This window comes from Columba livia, chromosome 2 (assembly GCF_036013475.1).
Source record: "Columba livia isolate bColLiv1 breed racing homer chromosome 2, bColLiv1.pat.W.v2, whole genome shotgun sequence".
Taxonomy (NCBI): Eukaryota; Metazoa; Chordata; class Aves; order Columbiformes; family Columbidae; genus Columba; species Columba livia.
The window spans coordinates 92,762,223-92,784,589 of NC_088603.1; the positions used below are offsets into that span (position 1 = coordinate 92,762,223).

Below are 22,367 nucleotides of genomic sequence, written 5' to 3' on the forward strand. Positions count from 1 at the left end.
GTGAACAAAAATGAGGAGGCACAAAAGAAGGAAATACAGGCTAATTAAGGAGAATCTTCTCTAACTCAAATGATTTTCACGCTTTTTCCACAGGGCATCAGCGTATCTTTAAGGATGCAATTTCAGCTCTAACCTTGAATTTCCTTGCTGTAATGGGGATGGAGTGAATCTTTTAGCTTTATCTGAACATAATTTTTCTGTAAAAGCAAATTAATTCTGGGTCCCAAGTTTCTAGTACTCTGCGTTTTGATTTCCATTTAGTGCCTATATAGGCACAGTTTAGGGAATTGGTAAGACAGACGGAGCTTGGCATGTTTTTTTTTTCACGCTGAATGTAAATTTTTTTTTCATTTAATTTTTTTTTTTTTTACTATGCAGCTGAGATAAGAAAGGCAGGTGGCTGGAAATAACTAATGCCTAGATAAACTACATCGTTCATAGCAAAAACCTCAGAATACATACACTAAAAGATCTGAAGGTTTTTCAAGTTCCAAACTCATCATTAGACAACCTTAAGAGCTATGTTGTTGTCAAAAATATTGATGGTATTCCTTTTGATGCGCTCATATGGAAAGATCTTTTAATTCATATCTTTGTCCTTTGCCTAATCTGAGCTGTGACTAGTTGAACAGTACTTTATTCTATGCCAGATAAGTCTGGAAATGAACAAAGCTGATAGCTGTGAGTTTTATTTGAAGTAGATAAGAAAGGTAAAAAAATAAAATTAAAAAAAAAATCTTTTGAACAGAAGTTGTACATTTTACAGCAAACAGCTTATGTTGTTTACTAAATTCTATGAATGTACGTACTTCTCATCAGAGTGCCTGAACAGGCATTCAGTGGGTCACCTTCATAAAAATAGCAGCTAAGCACACTTCATTTCCTCTCCCACTTCTCTGAGTTTGTTTGGAGAAGCAGAAGTACCAAACAAAGTAGCGACAGCATAAAAGTGATATGTAGAGAATCAGGGGCAAAAAAGCAATAAATCTGCCGCAGATATTTCGAACAGAGATAGCAATAATCTTGTCTTGTATACCTGGCTCCAAGTTGCTGATCTTTATTGTAATGCACAGCAATATACTGTACTGGATTGACTTTTATAAAGAAAAAAAAAAGTATTTTGAAGCTCTGCCTCTTAAAGCATTTCAGTGGGGAATGAATTGTAAGTCCACAGAGAAAAGAACACTTACAAATAAACACTGAGCTCATAAGAAATTCAACAACAGCTCTGAATATTTTCATTAGCATTAATTTATGACATGAGTTGAGCAAACAGTAAAAAAAAATGCTGTCCTGTGAATATCTGCTTGGAGTCATAAGTAAATTTTGATTTAACTCTTTGAACCATTTCTAGGGATTATGTTCTGTGGATATTTGTCATGAAGCTTTATTAGCAGAAACAATTCTCAACAGTGCCCATTTTAAATTTGAAAGTTCGAATCTTTACCGAAAGTAATTTCTTGAGCTCTGTATCCACAGTGTCAGTTAATTAGACAACTAACCTCATCAGGAACCAGTTTTATATGGCTTACTTAATTAAGAAATGTGGCATGATTTGCAACTGTTCACAACTCCGTATAAGTGATCTGCAGACCTGGAATTATTAATTATAAAGGCATTCATACATAATTCTGCATAACAAATTTGTAAATGTTGTGATCCGTGTAAGGACAATTTGCAAACAAGAAACAAAAGGCAGAATTTGTTTATACATGATTAGTTGTTAATTATTTGCTTAGCTTTATCAGCCATTGAAAGAAGGGGTGCTGGCAAAATTGCCAAAGAAATGCTTTCAGTCTCCAAGTTCTGGAGGTCGCACTGGAAAGGCAGTAGGGCTTATTCAGACTGCTGAGAACTGGTGTGTCTTTGTTGAGGTCAACCGAATGGCAGCTTTAAGCCTGGGTCTGAACTTGACCTTCTGACCCAGGCTGGCAGCTACTTGGGTAGTTTTTCCATTTGCGATGTTGACAGTAGCAATAGCATACAGTGTTATCTGCGTGCTGTCCACATGCACCTGATTTCCATTCTTCTCTGCTTCTCTTTCGCAGATTGACACGTAGGTTGAATTCAAAAGTGCAGGAAAGAGCTCTGCCTGCCAAAGGAGCCTGCACTCCAAAGGGTTTGCTCTAAACTATTGTGAGACCTCCGGCTACAACACAGGACATGGGAGCTTTTCTGAACCCTCGTGTCTTGTGTTGCAGCCAGAGGGGCACATCTTTTCAACCCAGTCTGAGACAAGTGGAAGAAACCAACATGAAAGAGGTGTAAAGAGAGAGTGAGAGACGGGCGTGGGACTTCACTGAACATCTGAGAGAAGCAGACTCAGGAATGCCGTCCTTGGCATTAGCCTTTGAAGCTTTCTCCTAGAGCCAGAGGAGATGTCAAATCTCTGCCTGTTCTTGAATGCAGATTGGAAGATCTGAATCAGGTAGTAAAAGTTACTGTGCTTACAGTGCCGCTCGTATTGGTCTTTTTGTTTCTTGCTGCAAATTTGACTAGAAACACTGAATTAAACACTAAATTGTTTGCAAGTATCTCATGACCTGCCCTTTTGGAACTCAGTGGTTTTGTTTCTGTACTTCAGCAGTTGTAAGTGTGAGTTTTCAACAGAAATAGAATTAAGTAGCCTCACATGCTTGGAGCAGAGAACATGCTTATCATTAGCATTGTATTTTTTTGTTTCTCACTGGGATGAATTTTTCACATCTTCAGCAGTAAGCCTCAGCTTGAGCAGGAGCTGCAACATGATTTCTTTGTTTTGGCTTAACTTTACCACTTGTTTAAAATATTGCGTGCCAGTATGTCCCATCTAATCAAGTATTAAAGTATACTCAACTGAAATCTTCCTTTGTAATACTTTGTTAGACTGCATATTCTGGGATATAATGTTTTCAATATCTGCATTAAGCAAATGTGTGTGCCACTGAAATACCCAGAAGAGGGCTCTGGATTTGCAGCTTGAGTTGTTAAAATAAGGTGGGTGATTAAAAATGCTCATGTTCCAATCACGTTCCAATCCTTCCATGTTGATATATTGTAGGAAGCTACAAAGATATGTCTCCTCATGTGGCAATAAACATTGTTAAATTTTAGGGTAAGATCTGAATAGTTCAGAGTGTGTTTCCAGACAGTCTATGATCATTCAGACTTTGCCCCATTCTGTATTCATTGATTTCAGTGGCAATACACATGAAACAAAGCTCTGCTCAAGGGATTAAGAGTAGCAGGAGACAATCCTTGGATCATCACAAGGCAGATTTTTTTGAAGATTCCTTTACCTGATAAATATTGTGGTTTTGCAGTCAGTTTTAGATTGCTATGTCCCATGGGAAAAATGAAAAGGCACTTACAAGAAAGGTAAATAAATATTCTCACCGTCACTTCTCTGATCAGGCTCAGTGTTTCCTGCGCAGTTTGTGTAGCTATCATTTAAACGAGAGAGAGTGCTTTCATTCAGAAAGTGTCCTTCTGGGTCAGTACTCCTGGCTTAGTTTTCAATGCCATTTATGATCTTTGGAGCAAGTCAGTGGAAAGAATTAGCAAAATAACTCATGGGAGACACATGCTCCAGTGCCATCCATCGCCTTGTTAATTCCCATCGGGTTGAAAAGCCCAGTTGTTGCATCTCCGTGTGTGTCTGTCTCTGCCTTCAGCATCTCTTTCAATCCCAGGAGCATAAAACCTGCTAATTTGAAAATTCTTGCTAGAGAAGCTCCATCTCTCAGCATTCTCAAATATAAGTCATGTTCAGACATTTTCTGAGGAAAAAGAGAGTGAGAAAAACTTTCCCAGTGGAAGACATTGGAGGAGACAACACTTCAGGAGAAAACAGAGACACATGCACTTATACAGAAGAACAGGGGTCTGGGTATAAATATATGCAGCTGCACCAGTTTACTCCAGCCTGACCATTTTACCTAGTGGTTTTCCTCTTTCTAAATTATTCCCTATGGACTAGCAAAAATTCCAAGCCCTTTCAAAAATACTCAAATTGAAGGATGTACTTTGTTTTTTTTTCAGTGATCTTTCTTCAAATTCTTTACTTCCCATTGTATACATTATGTTTTGCACTAGAAATATGAACAAGATGGTTCAACAGAAAAATATGTCTATACTATGGAAGAGGGACATATTTTTGCTCTGGAATCTACCAGCTAGACTGTACAAGTTGAGACTTTTGTGAGTAGTTAGCCATCAGACTATAGCCAAACCCCTAGTTTAAAGAAAAATAAAACCCAGCAGTTAAGTATAGTTTAATTTTTTTTTTCCAGGAAGTATTGTTATTATAAACTGTAATTAGTGGTTTAAACTCAGCAGTATTTCATTTCTCTTAAAGGAGAAAAAGGTTCCTAGCTGAGCATCTTTGTTAGAGCTGTCAGTGTCTGTATTCATGAAAGGAAAAGAGCTGTGATCAAAAACAGGTAATTTCTTGGCAGTTTAGATGCACACCCCACCAATCAAGAAAGCCAAGGCCTCCTAATGATATTAAAATAACAGAAAATGGAATTTTGTCAAACATTTCAGTGTTTTTCAGAGAGCCTATTTGCTCAAGTGAGAAGTTTTATTTCTTGGCAGTGGCTGAATACTTAATTACAGTAGCTGTGCTAAATATCACTGCTGGTGCTTGAGATATATTTAGACTTGGCTCCCCCTGTCTCAGAAAACACAGCAATTAAAATGCAGCACTGTAACATAACGTAACTGATAATAGGTGTATGGCTGAGGAAGGTTTGAGATGTTGCCAAATCTGCTATGGAAACCATAGATGAAGCATAAAAATGGTGGGAGCTTTTTATCCCTGTACTAGTCAGAGCCCTTAGTCTGCTATGTCAGTGCAACATACAACGATGCAGGGGTTTTTTAGGGAATCTGAAGGAGTTAGTTGCTTTTGACACTAATAATCATTACAGCATTAGTCTGTCTATAATTTATCTGTTGCACAAGATTTGCTTCAAATCATGAACCAAAGCTTAGTCCCGAACAGACCTAAAGTATTCCTTTAAAAGGCTCTCTCCTCTCCTCTCCTCTCCTCTCCTCTCCTCTCCTCTCCTCTCCTCTCCTCTCCTCTCCTCTCCTCTCCTCTCCTCTCCTCTCCTCTCCTCTCCTCTCCTCTCCTCTCCTCTCCTCTCCTCTCCTCTCCTCTCCTCTCCTCTCCTCTCCTCTCCTCTCCTCTCCTCTCCTCTCCTCTCCTCTCCTCTCCTCTCCTCTCCTCTCCTTCCACATGAGGCATCTACATTGCTTGGGTCCTGCATCAGGGCATGTGATTCCCACCTGGTCTGGCTTATTGTACACATCAGCGCAAGTTGACACAATCATCCTAGCGGTCCCAATAGGGACTCTTATTTCATCTTGTGTTCCCAGGTGGTGACAGAGAAGGAGACTGAGTGTGGGATACAAAATCTAGAAGTTTATCCCAAGTGTGCCAGAGCCTTTTGTGATTTAATCTGTTCTCTGCATTTCCCCTTCTTCTTTCCCTCCTCTGGGTAGCCTCAGCCCTCTCTGATTTGACAAACGCTGAAGTTGTTGAGCCCTATTAAGGCTCAGACCCTCAGACAGTCCCAGCAGAGAGCACTAGCAGAATGCAAGCTCTACTACGTAATTCCCAACTGTATTTTTAAGACTGTCATGCCATGTGCGGGAAATCAGGCACAGTACATCTTGAAGGACAGAGTGGGAAGGCAATGTGTGCTTGGCAAATACTGTTTGACTTTGCTGGAGGAAACCTGCTTTGCAACATGCATGGAAAAAGCCTAAACTCCTACAGGCTCTGAACTTTCCAAGAGTTGCATTAACCATGAAAAAGAGATGTATTAAAGAAGTAGTAAGGACAGAACCCAAGGGAATGGCAGGAAGATGTGCCAGGGGAGGTTTTGGTTGGACATTAGGAAAAGGTTCTTCACTCAGAGGGTGGTGGAGCATTGGAACAGGCTCCCCAGGGAGGTGCCACGGCCCCAAGCCTGACAGTGTTCAAGAAGCATTTGGAAAACCCCTTCAGAGACATGGTGTGAATTTTAGGGTTGTCATATGCAGGGACAGGAGTTGAACTCGATGATCCTTGTGGGTCTCTTCCAACTCAGGACATCCTGTAATTCTAAGTATCCTTGTTGTCAGATAAGCTCCATTTATGCTTTAAAAGTCCCACACAGTTCACTGAAAGCATTTCTCCATCCCTCTTCAAAACATGAACTTATTGATTGTCAGAGCTCCATACTGACAGCGTGAGGAACTGACTTAGCCTGTTTATCCATAAAACAGTGGCACTATATAAGTTACTGTAACCAGTGAGTTGCTTGGAAAGGACAGAGGCTGTTCATATTTGCAGGATGATTCAGTCTGTGAACACGATATAGACCATGTAAACAAAATGGCAATTCACTTAAGCCACAAAAATAATTTCTTATCTGTCATTTACAGTGCCATTCTTTAAAGCTCCTTTCTTTCAGTGTGTTTTTTAAATTGAATTATTATATGTATGGTGTGCATGTCTTTGTTTCACTGAGAATTTAATTGACAAAAACCTCATTTTCGACTGAAAAAGACATCTTTGCTGGAAGCATAATAATCCATGCACCATTAGGCTTGGTTATAGTCAAAAAGAAACAGCAAAAATGTCACCTTCTAGCTCAGGTCAGCTTCCTGAGTGGATCACAGGTGGTGTTTGTTCACTTTACTGACTAAAATAAATCTTATTTCTCTCGGCTGTGAGAACAATGCAGTTAATGGAGATTGAGGTGGGCTTCAGGCTGCGTCGCATATATTCAGCAGAGATTAATTTAGCACTTTAATGAAGAACGTTTATCAGTAGTCATGATGCAGGAGAAACATCCGTTAAGAGCCTTGGGTGAACTTCCAGTAGTGCGGAAAGAGATTTTCCTTGCAAAGTAAGCTGAGCCAAAGAGGCACAGCGAGCACAGGTTCCCATAAGTGCTCCTTGTGCAGGGCCAGGCTGGACATGGCAGGCCAGTGGGTGGACATTCCTCCTCCCTCCAGGCGAAGGAGGGAGAGAGGTGAGATCTGGCAGAGCAGTCCCATAACTCTGACACGGGGCTGACACGAAATCCCGGTGGGAGTGATGGGGTGAGTCAGATCAGTGCCTGTGGCAGCACAAAAGCGGGGAGGAGATTTCTTCCCTCTTCACACTGCCCTGCGAAGCGAGTTTGCTGTGGGAGGACAGTTTTCAAAGTCATCTACCTTTTTTAAAGGCAGAGTGGCTGCCGTGGCAGTGCAAACCCTGTCATGAATTGAATGCTTCTGTGTCCTGCCGCTGGCTGACATGCTGACACCACGAATGTGGTACCAAACTATACCAAGGTCACTGGGTGCTTTCACCTCAATGGTGGGCTACTCTCTGGCCCCACTGCACTTCTGATGCTTTCATTCTCTGTTTCTGCTCTCCAAAGATGAGGCAGAGCCAGCAGCAGCAGGGGGATTGGTGGGATTTCCTATGAGGTGCTGTTGGTACATCTTTTCCTCGCCATCACTGTGCCAGAGAAGAGCTCTGAAGCACAGGGGGCTGGAGGGGGTCTGTAGGTCATGCAGTGCAGCTGGAGCAAGAGGGGAGTGTGCTGGAGTCAGGACATCCACAGCCTGGGAGTGGGCACACTGCTCTAAGGGGGCTGCGAGGGAGGAAGAGAACAGAGCCGAGACCCACAGGCATCAGGACTGCATTGCCTTCTCCTTTTCCAAGAGGTTTTGCTGTCATAATCAACATTATGGTTTTTTGGAATGCTGTTTGCCCTCAGCATTTGATGCAGAAATGTAAAACCATGATCTCTGCTTTAATTAGAAAAGGAGGTTGGGACTGTTTCAAATTCTGAAGCCATGACAATAAAAAAAAAGTTTGGAAAAGAGAATGGTGCAGAAAAGCAGAGAAAAACAGTGCATGTGTGGGTGTATGCAGGTGTACTCTCCCAATCACAGACTGAGCAGAGGTGCAACCATTTGAGAGCTGACTATAGATTCCTGTTACCCTTGTGTTCATCCAGAGCAACTCTATCAACTTCTGCTGAACCACCTGGCTTCCCATTAGAGTAACGAGTCATGAAACTTTGCTCCCAGTCCTTGCTGCATGAATCATTTCAATTTTTTAGAAGAGTTGCAACCTGCAAACTGAACTTGAATGTCATTCACGAAAGCTGTCCCCTTTACCTCTCCGTCATGTGTGGGCGTATGGCACCGGTTTACTCTGGCAGCACTACAGTTCAGCGTTCTCCATTTGAGCTTGATAATAAACACTGCAAAAGGCAAATATGTCTCACTGCGCTAGCAGGGTAAAAGCAAGGAGTGGAAGAGGCACTGATATAGCTATAGGTGGAATGTATGCACCAGGTGATGAACAAACAATATCCAGAATAGATGGAAAATACTTCCAACATTGTGGCAGGGCAGGGCAGTTACAACTATGGCTGTCAAGGCCATCCTGAAGAAACATCAAATCCACTTGGCAGGAAGTTTCAAACTTTCCATGGCAGCAACCTCCTCAGAATGACTCCATTGTATGTACTGGGGCGGCACCAGGCTGGGAGCCGAGGGGTGCCTGCCAGAATTGAGGTGAGTATCCAGCAGGCACTGGCACACTGCAGCCTGCCACCCCGCAAGGTGGCAGATTTCAAGCCCCTGTGGGTAGTAGCAATGTTCTCCGTACTCTCTCCCTGCTGGCAGAAGCCTCTGGGTGCCAGGGACCACAGCTTAATCACTCTGCAGCCTGCATCCCTCTTCCTCCTCTGGGGCAAGGGGGGAAAGGAGGAGAAATTGGTTATTGTAACCAGTAGGTTGTTGCCACCCAAAATGCTACTCCCAAAGGGCTGCCCTTCTGGAGGAGGGTGTTGGGGGGGGGTGGCTCTGTCCTCTGTGAGGAGAACGAGTCACACAGATGCTGTGGAAACTGGGTTGGGTGGAAGCAGCTACCTTTGAAATGCTTATGGGAAATGTAAACACTGGGCTGCCTCTAGAGCCCTCTCCAGGCTTTTTTACTTGTGGATTACACTGTCCTCCCCAGAAAGTGTATGGGTTCATGTGAGAGAAATCAACATTAATGTGGCTGTTGTTATTCTAATTTCTCCGTTTGTCTTGATTTTGTCAATTTTGTGAAAATAAAATAAAAATTCTTTCTTCCCGGGCCTTGTATGGGCTCTGTCCATAACAGGAGGCCAGTGCTGAGGAAGTGGCTGGAGCATGCCAGGTCTTTTGCTATTTATTCAGCAGCAGACTCCAATATAAACAAGTTAATTGGCCAAAACATTTTAAAACCTAGTCATGTGTACACTGCTGTACAGGCTAGGTAATATAGTGAGGACTGGATACAGTAAGGGCTAAGAAAGGGCTTGCAAACTATTTAAAGGGAGAGTCGATGATTCTTGCTCTGTGCTGCTTCCTTCTCTGCAACAGATCCATCCACACATATTGGAAGAAGAGCTGAATCACCACATTATAAATAGCCTCACTACGTATTTTTTCTCCCTGAAAAGAATTTCAAACTGAATATGCCTACTCTATTCACTTTGAATTACTGCTCCTGAGGAAAGAGAAAATGACAACATTTTCTAACTCTTTCTACTTTCCCTATTAGTAGTCTGACTTTTAAAAGCCTTGACTGTTAGCCTTTGGGATGCAAACCTGCTCTCATTTAAGTCAATGTGAGTTTTATCATTGACTTAATTGGAAGTGAGATTGAGCCACTGGGCATGTGAGTGGCTTTGAGTAGAGCTTGAAAAAAAATAATAAAGGAGACGGAGGCAAAATGTAGTGTCAGTTTTTTTCATCACAGCAATAACCCAGCTTTACCCAGCTTGCCCATAGTAATGCTAAAAGGAAAGCCTAGGCCAAAAGGAAGTGCTCATAGTATTATAGCTTAATTAGTTTAAGGGAGAAAAATGCTGAAGGGGACCAGAGCTCCTGTTGTTAAATATTTTACCATTGCAACACTAACGTTGTCTGCTCAACACTAAGTTAGCAAGAGTCCTTGTCCTGTTCTGCTGTAGCCTGCCCAGGTTTCTCAAGCCTTGGTTTTGGCTTAATGACAGTCATGCTGGGTACCTCTGAAAGCACAGAAAACATTTCTGTGTATCTAATTTGCCTATTATTAACATTATCCCCAGTCTTTTAAGTAGCTGATTATTAAGCAAAGAAATAGCAATGAAGCAAGGAAAGAATGTGATAGGGAGATTTACTGTGTGGGAGGCAGAGATAAAATTAGATTTCTTTAAGCTATGTAGTACAGTTCTTAGGAAGTTAGGCTAATTTTTCAAGGAGCTGTCACTTAAATAACCTCCTCTTATTTTTCATGCTGAGGTATTTACTACAGAAATTCTTTCCCCCAGGTCATCATTTTTTTCCAGTAGCAGAAGTTGGGAACTCAACGATTGTTTGCATGCCCAAATAATGCAACGGCATGTTATGGTAATGCAAATAGTAGATTATTAAAGGACACGATTTAAAAACACTCTGCTGTTTCTCATGGAATTTGTTTGTTTGGCCTCTTTTAGTATTTTCACTGTCTCTCTCCAAATTTTCTATCCACAGTCTCTCAGTAGAGACAGCAGTAATTTTTTCCCACCTTGATTTGTACTTAATGCTGTTTCTCATTATCTGCTGCCTTTTCTAAAGGTGTTGAGCAACCCCAGCATCAAACCCACTGACTGCTAATAGTAGCTGGTATCTCCACCACCATGGAGCTCCAAGAGTATGTTCTCTTGATTGCTTTCTTTTCTCCCCAGCTCTGTTCTATTGCTCAAACATCCGTGTTGCTCCCAGTCCTGTGTATAAATTAATCAGACTGACTTTGAGGCTAAACTATGGACTTTTAGGACCATGTGTAGCTCATAACACAGAGTACATTTTTCAAACCATGAACCGGCTTGGTTCCCACTTGTGGGTTTGGCAATCCCACAGCTAAGTCCTCAGACACTGCTTGGCCGAAATTGCCACTTACTCTTCTTTCAATAGTGTCTCCAGCTCTGCCCCTCTGTTTTGTTTGCTTTGCAGGACTGCCTCAGAATGTACTTCTCAACTCTAGTTTGCTGGCACATCACCCTGACCGCTTCTTCTGGCCTTCCCAATGAATCAGGAGAGGTCTGCATAAACCTGTGCAGCTCTTTACTGCAGATTCAACTTCTTAAACCTCAAGGGGACTTGAAGTCTTCTATAAATGAGGAACCTGGTGGACAACAGCAGATTATTGGTTTTATACCAGAAAACGTGATAAAGGGATCAAGGAGGGGGAAAAAAAAATTCATGTACTTTTATCATGCTTTCATTATTTACAGTCTTGGCATAAACTCTTGCAGCTGATGGTGTGCGAGTAAAAGGAGTCGTTCCTTTTTTTAGAGGGGACACTTTTTAATCATAGCCAAATCTGCTGTGTAATTGGCCAAGTGTGACTTCACGTGCCAAATGCTCAAGGTTTGGAAAAACAGTTCAGGACACCAGACAGAGCTGTGCTAGCTGTATTAGGCTGCTCACGGCACATGTACTTTTGAGCACAGGAAAGCAAAAAGTACGGAAATTATAGTAATCTAAACTCCATCAAAAATGGCTAAGACTTGGGAGCCTCCTTAAAGTTGCAAATCTGGACCTCTCCAGGTTAGGCAATGGAGAGACACTCTTGCCTCCATGGGGTATCAGCTGCTGGTCTTCCGTGTTGGAGCGCATGTGGCTGTTCCTCTACAAGTTTTAAGAGATTAGGCTATCACAGATTTCATTTCTCTAATTAAAAAAATGCTTGCTTGTTTGAAATTAGGAGGATATGAATGCAAAGGTGAGCAAAATGTGTCCTTAAAACATGGACTCTGTCCTAATCAGGGAAAGGAAACCTAGACAAGATCCCTAATCAGCTGCTGAGGCTGTTACCTCCAGAATAGCGACTTATGAGAAAAATCAGCCTTTAAAGCAACCGCTTTGATTAATGAAAATAGGTATCAAAATGCTGAGGAAGCTCTGGTAAGACAGAAAAGTATCAATATGACTGGTTGAGGCGGGAGTGGGAGGTGATACGTTTTTGAAAATGCCAAGAATAGGACAAGACAAAAATAGTGTTCCAGGAGATGGATTTCTCTCTGAAATCAGAGACTATGCAGTAATTAAGTAGCACCAAGGAACTTAATTTCAAGGCAGGTACAGAACTGTCAGAGAGCTAATGCAGACAGGGCTGTGTGCTAGTGATGTACATCCAGCTCTTCTCACCTCTGCCACTAACCCTTTGCAGCTGCCCTCGGTCCACATGCTTCCTCCCTTTCTCCTTCTTTTTGTATCTCTCTTTTCTTGCTCTTTGTCTCTTTTTCCCTCTCTCTCTCTTTCTTCAAATGAGACAAATAAGTGTGATTATTATTAGCACTGATAGGTGAAGAGACAGAAGTTGAACCTGCCTCTTGAATTTCCGTACAAGATTCACGAGACCATCAGGCTCCTTTCTTTCTCAGAAGCATCTGTCCTCAAAAACACTTGTAACAGAACTGACACTGTAAACAAGACACATGTCCCCAGAGATCAAATGAAGCTTTTCAGGATTTCATTCAGTAATATATGTCAGCATTCAGTCAATTGTCTTCTTAATTTGATTATGGCATTGCACTTCTTGTAAGAATAAACATTACATTCTTTTTGTTCTCTTATAGGAAAAGAAACTGGGGTTTAGGAACAGTGACCTTGTCCAGTTGCTTTAAGTTTCTTTTGCTGCAGTACATGTGACTGCCAGGACAACCCCACTTCTCCATCACATAAGAACAGGAGACAGTTCCCTTCAGTCTCCAACACTGAGACACACACACCGCTGTTCCAGACACTGCGTTTCACCGTCCCTGACGTGCTGGCGCACCCAGCGGAGCACAGCCCTTCTCTGACTTGGTTTGCTGTCTGCTCGCTGTGTGCGGGCAACGTCAGCTGTGTTTGCACACAGGGTTTCCAGTGAGGTTTGCTCTGTGACTACCCTGCTGGGGCTGACACCCACTGATGAGTGTGAGGTCTCCTTTTTCCTACTGGGAAAGCAGAACCCTAAAATGTATTGGAAAGGATCCGTATTATCACATTGTTCTGGTGTCCTTGGCTCCCCAGGGCCTCCCAGCTGCAGAAACCGGGGCGTGTGTGTTTTTTCTCCAGTCAAGCCCAGCCCTGAGAGCCTTGGTGGCCCACCCTGAACACGCAGCACACAGCTCATTGGCATTTTGGGTAACTGTTCATTTCCAGTTTTCTCCTCCTCCTTTGTCTGGCTCTCACTGTCTCCCAGGTGCTGTGGGATTCCTTCCACTGGCCCAGATTTTCCTCTATGCCCCTACACAACTCCTGCAGGCCAGACATTCAAAACTTCGGGGTTAACTGTTCTGCCTTTGTCCAAACACCCTGTGAAATAAGATTAGCACATATTTACCTAGGTGAGAGGCACATTGTGATGCCTAATGAATAGCTCCACAGTACCTGGTAAGATGTAAAAGCCTAGAAGAACCTGATAAGGAGGTGAGCTTTACTTAATTAAGTTAACCTTCAGATTAATTGAGCTGCTTGCTCTTGCTAAAAAAAATGCTGTGTGAGAGCACGCAACTTCTGCAGGGCTCTAGTCTTGTTTCTGGGGCTGCACTCATTAGACGCAGCCAAACACAGTATCTGTCAGAGGATATGTGGATTGCTGGGGAAGCACGCTGATCCTCCCTGCTAATTTTATGCTTTACAAAGTATAAATTTCAGAAATAAATAGTTGATCTGCTCTGCATGCAGTGAAACTTTGCCGAAGGCTGGGCTGGATTTTTTTTTCTGCGTGTCTTCTTGATCCTTTGGATCATGCCCACATGCTGCTATTTCAGTTCCTAACCTAGCAATTATCCAGCTACATGTATGTGCAGCAAGTGCACTGAACACAGCTACCTCCCTGGTGAGTTCAAGGAAACTCAGGCGTCTCTTTCCTTCCTTTCATTGAATTGACCCTTTGCACATTATCCTGTAATTCTTTTTCTTTGGGATTGAAATGTAGCAATTTATAGCTATAAAGGTATATCATTTTAAACCCCTCTTTCCTCTCTTGACAGATTGCATTTATATATTTTTTTAATGACTAATTAGCCAGGGGCTTTGTAGATAAACTATTGACTCTAGTGCGTCACCTTCACGAACCCTTCCCGTTCAAGTGTAAAAGACAGAGAGGTCGCAATAGCAGCGCTCAGCATAAATTCCCGCCCCCCATTGGAAATCTGTCACCCACCTCTTTAGCTCTTGACATGAAAAAAGGAAGGAAAGAAGCAATATGTGGGACAATCTCTGCAGTGTGTTGTCTGGCAGTCTGATGCGCTAATGTTTCTTTCTCTGGGAAACAGCTGACAAGAGAAAGGGCTTGCTGACTCACTTCTCTTGCCATCCACGGTCAAGCAAAAGAAGGCACAAAGTGGGAAACCAGAGCGGGCACAGCCAGTAAGCCCAGCCATGCAGAAGAGATGATAGATCGCCCATCGAGGTACAAATGAAACTCAGCAGAAAGTTCTCACAAGATGCTGAATACCACCGTGGTTGGAAGAAGACAGAGGACAAACAGTGTCAGCCGGTGGACCTGGGGCAGGAAAGGAGCCCTCAGTGATTGGCGTGAGATGTGGGGCCCCCAAGGGGCCTCAGCACAAGCCTCCTGAGCAGAGGATTGCAATAAAAAGGGCTCCCACCAAGTCTCTGTTCACTATGTCTGATGGGAAATTTTTCAATATCATATAATAATATCTCTTGGGGAGGCTTTGTTTTGTCTTCCTGGGGTGAAAAAGGAGAACGGAGCCAGCGCAATTCTAGACAGTGGTACCTGTTGTCATCAGGAGCTGCTTCACACAGGGTGGGGTTTCAACTGTTTAAACCTCTCGATTGTCCAATATTTTAAAAATTACTTGAACATCGTTGACAGAAACTACTGGGTTTTTTTTTCCAAGGAATGATGAAGACTTACTTGAGAGTTGATTTGAGGTTTGTAACACCATCTGTGGCTTTGGGTGAGCTATCAAATCTCAAAAAAATATGACAGTCTTAAAAAAAAGCAGATGTAAAATGGAAAAGTAAGTGCTTTACCTTTAAAGCAAAGCCCCTGTAGTCTAACCTAGCATAGGACTAATTTTCCAGTTCATTGTGCTTGTAATACACATTTCAGAGGAAAGAAAACGTGTAAGCAAGGAAATAAACTTAAGACATTTCTTATTTGTTGCTTTTGATCACTTCAGCTAGGAGGAAGCATCCTTAGAAAGAAGTCTTTTTCTCTTGCTCTCTGTGGCAGAGACTACCAGAAATATTCAGAGTGACACGGATGATAGTACACACCCTGGGGTTTGGCTCAGGCAAGTGACATATCCAAACAAACCACTTTTTCCTCACTGGAGAAGAAAAATATATATTAAAAAGTGTCATTTTACGCATTCCATAGTGGTAGAAAGTGGTAGAAAGGTATTTTTTGTATGGGGAACTGCTAATATATTTCCTTACAGACAACATACATCACTGTAAGCCACCCTGTTTTATTCTGTGTATCTATGTATACAGCCACTTTCTATTCTATTTTAATGTCTGGAAGATTAACTTCCATAGAGAGACTTCTTATGGGTGTGACGATAACAGATTTTAAAAGGGACCCACAGGTAATATTAAAAGATGAGAGAAATTTTCAAATACATCAAATGTCTCATTGGATGAAAGATTAAGATGAGTTTGATTTTATCCGGATTTCTGCAAATGCCCAAATTAGCTTTCACACTGTCTGAAGGGAAGCGGAGGCTTGAGGTTTAATTTGCAAATCTGAAGGCTGGGGCTGGCTATCACTTGGTGTCTGAATGGGAAACTAGATTATTTTTTTTTGCTTTGGATACAGCCCGGATTTCTCTAGAAATATGTTATTTTTCCATCCGGAAATTTTGTCCAGACACAGTTTGGAGATTTGGGCTGTTTCTCAGGAGTTTCTGAGTGCTAAACAAAGATTGCGAGGAGAACAACAGTGTACCTTGCGGTGCTTCACAGCCGGGTCTGCATCTGCGGCTTGTTGTTTTCCTGCATATGCGCCCAGGCATCAGGTTGCCAGCCCTGGCTTGACCTCTACTGGGAAGCTGTCTCTTGAAACCACTGGGACCTCTTGAAGCCAGCTGGGACTGGACCCAGTTTCCCACTGCCTCTTCAAATGGATGGATGGCTGTGAGTGTCTGCATGGGAAATATCCACGCTCCCTGCACAAAGAAAAAACATCCGTTCCCATTTCAGCCAAGGTTAAATGGCAGCATCACATGCAGGTACAAAAGGAAAGTATCCAGGAGGAAGTATGTGGTCTGTTGCTCCCATCTCACTTCTCTGCTGCTAAATCAAAACTACCTCTACAAAACAAACAAACAAACAATCAAAAACAAAAAACAGGCTACCAGGAACTCAACAGGGCAGCTCCTGAGAAAAACTAATCCCCCACTTGCTAGTGCTTGCTGTTTGGTGGTAAGGTTTGTGATATCTGATGTTTTCCCCAAAGCCCCAGTTCTTTAGGTCACACAGCTTGGTGAAAATTATTTTCTCAAATGTTAATTTCTAGAAAAAAATCCTGAAGATGTGACCAGAATCCTCCTTCCACAATGAGAAGTGAAAAGAAGAAGGGTCAAACTTACTGTTTTTAAGCAGTATCTGGATATTTAAGTTTGTTTTGAGCTTTCTGAGATCTAGTATGTCATTTTTTTTTTTTAAGTGTAGCAATAACAACAGTGTGTTAGATGCTCAGGGCTCCCTACCACCATCACTACCTCTTTCCCTTACTAAGACATACAAATCCTTTCTGCTTCTCCACCTTCTTCCTCCTGGATTTACTTCAGCCCGCAGCTCCCCTCTTCCTTGCCTCTCCCAGACTTCCCTCCCGGTGCTCCTCCCAGTCACTGTGAGCAACCAGTAATCCCCAACAGTCCCTTCGTCCCCTTCTCAAGTCCTTTCTGTTGGAATGGCACTTTCTCACCCCAGGCTTCTGGTGGCTTTCAAGGGCATAGAAGACAGAGTGGTAATGCAGCACTTGCTGCCTTCATGTCAAACACAGACCTCGCAGAGAGCAGTTTTGGTGCTGAGGGTCACAGCAGTTCCTGGAATATCTATAACAGCTGGGGGCTGCCATTGCAGGGGGTGCGCAGCTGCTGCAAGAGGTGCCGGAAGATCACAACTCCCAAAAATTGACCCTTCCAAGGTGGAAGCACCGTATGTCACCTATCTTAGCAAGGAGGAAGATCCAGGAGAAACAGATGATGGAGATGGTTTTATAAGAGGAGGATAAATGGAGAGGGGGAAAACATTTGGATTTCAGACCTATTGTTTTATAGTGTTTTACAAATTAGGCTTCATTTTTCACTCAGTTGAAGGTCTGTCTGTGGGGCTGTGATTGCTGCCTGTGGAAGGGAAGCGAGGCAGCTGTACTAGAAAACTTCTGTCCACGCTGGCCTGTCTCCCTGGGCTCCCCTGAAACTCAGTGGAAAAAGTTAAACTCTTCTGCAGGGAAATTCAAAGCAGAAAATTAACTCAATTTTCTACTTTTTCCATCCAAGGGGAATTAGAGACCAAGACGAAGTTCTCCTTCCTGAATAATACCCTCTAGGCTTTTCTTAATACATTGCTTTGTTGGATTAAGTGGGGCTCAGCATGCGAGTTGACCTGGACAACTGTTGGCAAATGCATATAAAAGCTACACCTGTGCGAACAATTGCAAGGAGCGTTGTCATGGGGCTCCACAGGCTGCTTTGGCTTGGAGTAGAAGAGAATTGGCAGTAAAGAGTGATGGCTTTATTTGTACATGAGGTTCAGTTGTAAACAACAACTGCTTTGTGCAAAACCTTCTGTCCATAAAGCTCTTCTCTTGCCTATGGAACCATTTAGCAATCACCAAACTCGGTTCAGGTGCAGATGCTGGTTTTCATTTTGAAGATATATGTGTATCTATTTCCTTTTGATAACTTACTGTTGCTACCAGCAGCTATCACCAGCAGCTGCGAGAAATAACTCTTCTGACCTATTTCTCTCCCCTGCTGTACACATTCCCGGTCCTACTGAATTTCCGTGTAACTACGGGCAGTGCTGGCTTGTGGCACTGGACTAACTGTGAGTCAAGCGTGAAAATGTGCCTGTTCTCAGGCAAGCAACAGTCGCACATGCCATCAGGTGCAGCTGTAAAGGAAAATTAGCTCTGTGTGTTGCCACTGCAGGAGAGACTCTGCTTGTACTCAAGTGTAACTCCCAAGGGTTGCTGAGGCGAGGTGCTGATCATCTTCATTTTGCAGGAATTCCCCTGGCTCGTGAAGCCAGGAGGTTTCATCCCTCGTGGAAGCTTTACCCTTTGCAATACTTGCAACTTTCGCAAATCACTCAGAGCCAAAGGCAGCAGCTCCAAAGGGGTACTCACTGCAAGCACTGCAGGGCTTAATGGTGCTATTATGTGGGGCAGGAGTTTGCCTTTATGCATGCAAAAAGTACCACTTCCACTAAGGCTCATGGAAGTCTTCCTGTCTCCATTTAAAGTACTTCTGGCCCTCTTAAAAACACAGCTTACCTCCTGGGCTATTTCTACAAGTATTCAGGACTCATTAGAAACCGTCAGTTCCTACTGGCATCACCAAGCCTCTGAAGCACAGATGCAAAGTTGCTTGCAAATCTACCTCAGAGCAAAACATAAGAAACCCAGGAAGATGATTCGCAAGCTCTGCAGAGGTATGCCCATGCCTATATGCATTTCCAAGGGATAGCAAAGCCAGGCACAGGCTGCACTAATGACCATGGAAGAAGGAGGGCAACTCAGCTGAATGCTGGGAGCTCTGTGTTCTGCTCTCAATTCAGAGTTGAGTTCAGCTTGCTTTAGAAGAGGATCTGAAACCACCTCCAGAGTAAGGCATCCCACCACCAGCCTGTTTGAGAGTCTCCAAATCACATTTATTCACACATACTTAAGGAAAACCTTGCCAGAGAATTTCTACTGTTCCAGAGGGTGAGCTGATTATCTGATGGGCTTCTCTTTCTGGCTGTCCCAGAGAAGACAGAGGAAGGATGTGAGTTCATTTAGCTCTGAGCAGCAGCTTTTTGAGGACCTTTCCCCACACCACAGAATCACAGAATGTTAGGGGTTGGAAGGGACCATGAAAGATCATCTAGTCCAATCCCCCTGCTGGAGCAGGAACACCCAGATGAGGTTACACAGGAAGGTGTCCAGGCAGGATTTGAATGTCTCCAGAATAGGAGACTCCACAACCTCCCTGGGCAGCCTGTTCCAGTGCTCTGTCACCCTCACTGTGAAGAAGTTTCTTCTCATATTTAAGTGGAACCTCCCACGTTCCAGTTTGCACCCATTGCCCCTTGTCTTATCATTATTTGTCACCGAGAAGAGCCTGGCTCCATCCTCCCGACACTCATTCTCCCTTGACTTAACGGTCTAACCTGGAGCTTTGCATTCTATGTGGTCAGTGGCCTCTGCTTGGAGTGGAGCCCCAGCCAGATGGCACTAGCAAGGACTCATTCAGTAGACCCCTGCAGCGAAAGGCTATTACCAGCCTTCTCCCCCTTCTGCTTTCCCCCTGGTACTGCCCCCAAAGCCATTTGCTATTACCAGACTGCTGTTGTCCCTGCAGCAAAACCAGCATGATGCATCTGAGCACCTCTTAGGACAAGGTGACTTCACGTAAACTACAGTGTTTAAACTACAGTATGAGCACCAATGTGGGTGAGGAGTGGGTGCCCCATAGCCTTTGTTGGTCCTGTGAAGGTAAACACTAATGGGGGTGGATGGAGGGAATTAGCATCTTACATGATCATAGTCTTAAGCTAAGTGAATAGGAAGCAAAGCCCTATATACCTCCGAGGTTTAAGCTTAAAGTGCTTTACAGGCTCCCAGGAAACAAATTTCATGGTGCCATTGGCAAGTTTTATAAGTAAGTTTTTAATTCTTGTTCTGTTAATGAGGCAGCTAATGCACAGAGCATGTTATCTTCCCCTCTGTTGTATGATGTACCATCAGCCATGCAAAATGTCCCCAGACCAGAATGGCAGTGTCTTGTCTGCAGCTCTGAGGATGAAACATACACAGAGCAGGACACCTGGTGTTGGGTAACAGAGGACAGAGAGATGTAAAGCCTCCAGGCATTACACAAGTTCTTGCTGATTTTGTTTGGCATGGGGTGCACTCAGGAGTGATCTGCCTGGGGTTGCAGCCTGTGCAACTCTGTCTGAAACCCATGAGCTGAGCTCAAGTCTCTGACTCGAGCTTCTGTGCTTGGACAGGGCTGTTTCCCTTGGCATAAACAAGGGAGTTCGACAAGCTCCATCGTTCCATTTCCCTAAGAACCAAAAAAGTTAATGCTTGAAACACTCTTTTTTGTAACATTTGTAATTGGCAGCTCTTGCCAAGTATTAGCAGGCCAGTAAAATCTCTCTACATAAATTGTGTTGTAATTAGCATGATTTGTTTAATGTCACCTTGTCTGGCTGTCTGAGAAACTGTCTCAAATGTAAAAACATGACGTTTTCCAGTTAAGGGTGTGGAGCCTGACTGCATCAAGACATTTTTATTTCTCTCTATTATTTTACAGTGGCCTTTTCAAATCACTCAGGCTGGTGAACCTAAGCCAGGTTAATCAAGAATTCCCAGATGAGGAAAATTGCGACCATAAGACATATAACAACAAGGATCAACATTTTCTTAATAAAGGTAATATGCTAATAATTATTAATGGATAATGCATTCAACACAGAGGGCAAAGCAGTAAAAACATCCTCATACCCCCAAAATACTTTGTATGTGTGCAAATAAGCCATTTTAGGGGGAAGCAACAGAAGGGGTGACAGAAGGAAGTAGTTTGCTTGCCAGAAAGGGGAGTTAAGACTCACCAGCCTCCTTGGTGTCCCTCTGGTGCTTGTCCTGGCCTCCCTAAGCTGCACACATCCAAAATGCAAACATGAGTGAGCAGTGATGATTTTCCCACCAGGTAGCAACAAACAAAGTAATAGGAAAGCAGTTGAGGGGTACTGGTTAGACTGGTGTGCAACTGGGAAGCGGCAGTGTGACTTCTCAGTGGACTCCAATAGATTAAAAATGCCTCAGCTTGAATGTGGCCACGTCCATCAGTGCCCAGAAAAAGCTCATGACAGGCACAGCAGGAGGAAAACCAGTCAGGTCTTACATGCACTTGGATGTTGCAACCTGATAAAATGACTCTTATCTCCCCCATCCCATGAACATCACTCACAGTCTCAGAAGCAGAAAGAGATAAAAACAAAAACAGAAACAAAAATAAAGCAAAACATCAGGGAGCCTTTTCAAGCACAAGAAATGTTTCAGGGAAACAAAGGTGCAGACAGAGCACTGAATGCCCAGCTCAGCACCAACATTTTTCAACTTTAATCTTTCTTCCAAGTGTTCTGCTTTTATTCCAACTAATTGAATGAATGTCTTAAAATTCACAACACAAACTGAATTTGATTTAATCTAACTTGGTTCATATGATAAAGCACTGCGCTTAGATTGCAGCTGGAAAAATACATTTTGCTTGGACAAGTAAGTATGGTTAACTTCAATAAGAGCAGAGGTAAATTGCTTTTTGTGTGAGATGTACAATTTTACCTCAGTACAGCTTTAATCAAAGTAAAATATTGTGGAGCAAGGGAAGAAAAATACCCTCACATGTAACATTTTTTCTACTAATCATTCAGTAAAACTTCAAGTTTGAATTGCTAAATAAAGCCAAGGCTGTATGTTAGCTTTTCCCAGTTAGTATGCAAACAATTAATTTAAGGCAATATCCAGCTGTGGACTACTTTATAACAGATCAAAAATCACAGATAATCAATGTGAATGCAAGCTGTCCATCAGAAGTGTGTCTGCCATCAAAACTTTGGAAGGGGAAGAATGGAACTAAATACAGATATTTAAGTGGAGTTTGTTTTGGCTGTGGATCTGGTGGAGAGAGACCGGGATTTCCTTCCAGGGAGGTTTCACAGCACTGAGGGCAGGGTCCTGTGCTCAGACACTTGCCCAATCAGAAGCTCCAGCCTGGGCATTAAGCATCCTCCCGGGCAAGTACAGGATACAAAGATAGGAACAAGCTGATGCCTCCTGTTATACAGAGAGGTCCTCAGCAGCTGAGGTAGACCAGCACTTACAGCCTTGCCAACGGACTTCTGAATCTCCTCTACTATTGATGGCTAGCCCAGGAAAGAAAAGGTATAGGGGAAAGGTGACCAGCAGTCTCTTTGCAGAGGTAGGTGAGCAGCTCCAGTTACCTCTTACTGTCCCCCGAATCTGTGGCACAGGCCTTGGGGACCATGGACACCACACCAACTCCATGGTTTGCTTGAGATGAGGCCACAGCCCACCTGAGAAGATAGGTGAGCACCAAGGGGAAATACATCTGATTTCTGCTTTGGATGAGCTT

General features: G+C 43.1%; 1 long non-coding RNA gene across 4 annotated transcripts in view; it reads left to right on the forward strand.

Annotated features, from left to right (window-relative positions):
* The window catches only part of LOC110361443 (uncharacterized), a 66,843-nt gene that overhangs the window by 39,290 nt on the left and 5,186 nt on the right, over positions 1-22,367 (forward strand). For 3 of the 4 annotated variants that reach the window (XR_002418069.2, XR_002418066.2, XR_010470365.1), the window contains exon 3: positions 20,526-20,644. This is a non-coding gene — a long non-coding RNA (uncharacterized LOC110361443). Of the gene's footprint in view, positions 1-2,048; positions 2,429-20,525; positions 20,645-22,367 lie in introns of all 4 variants that reach the window. The other variant, XR_010470364.1, reaches the window with a different exon arrangement.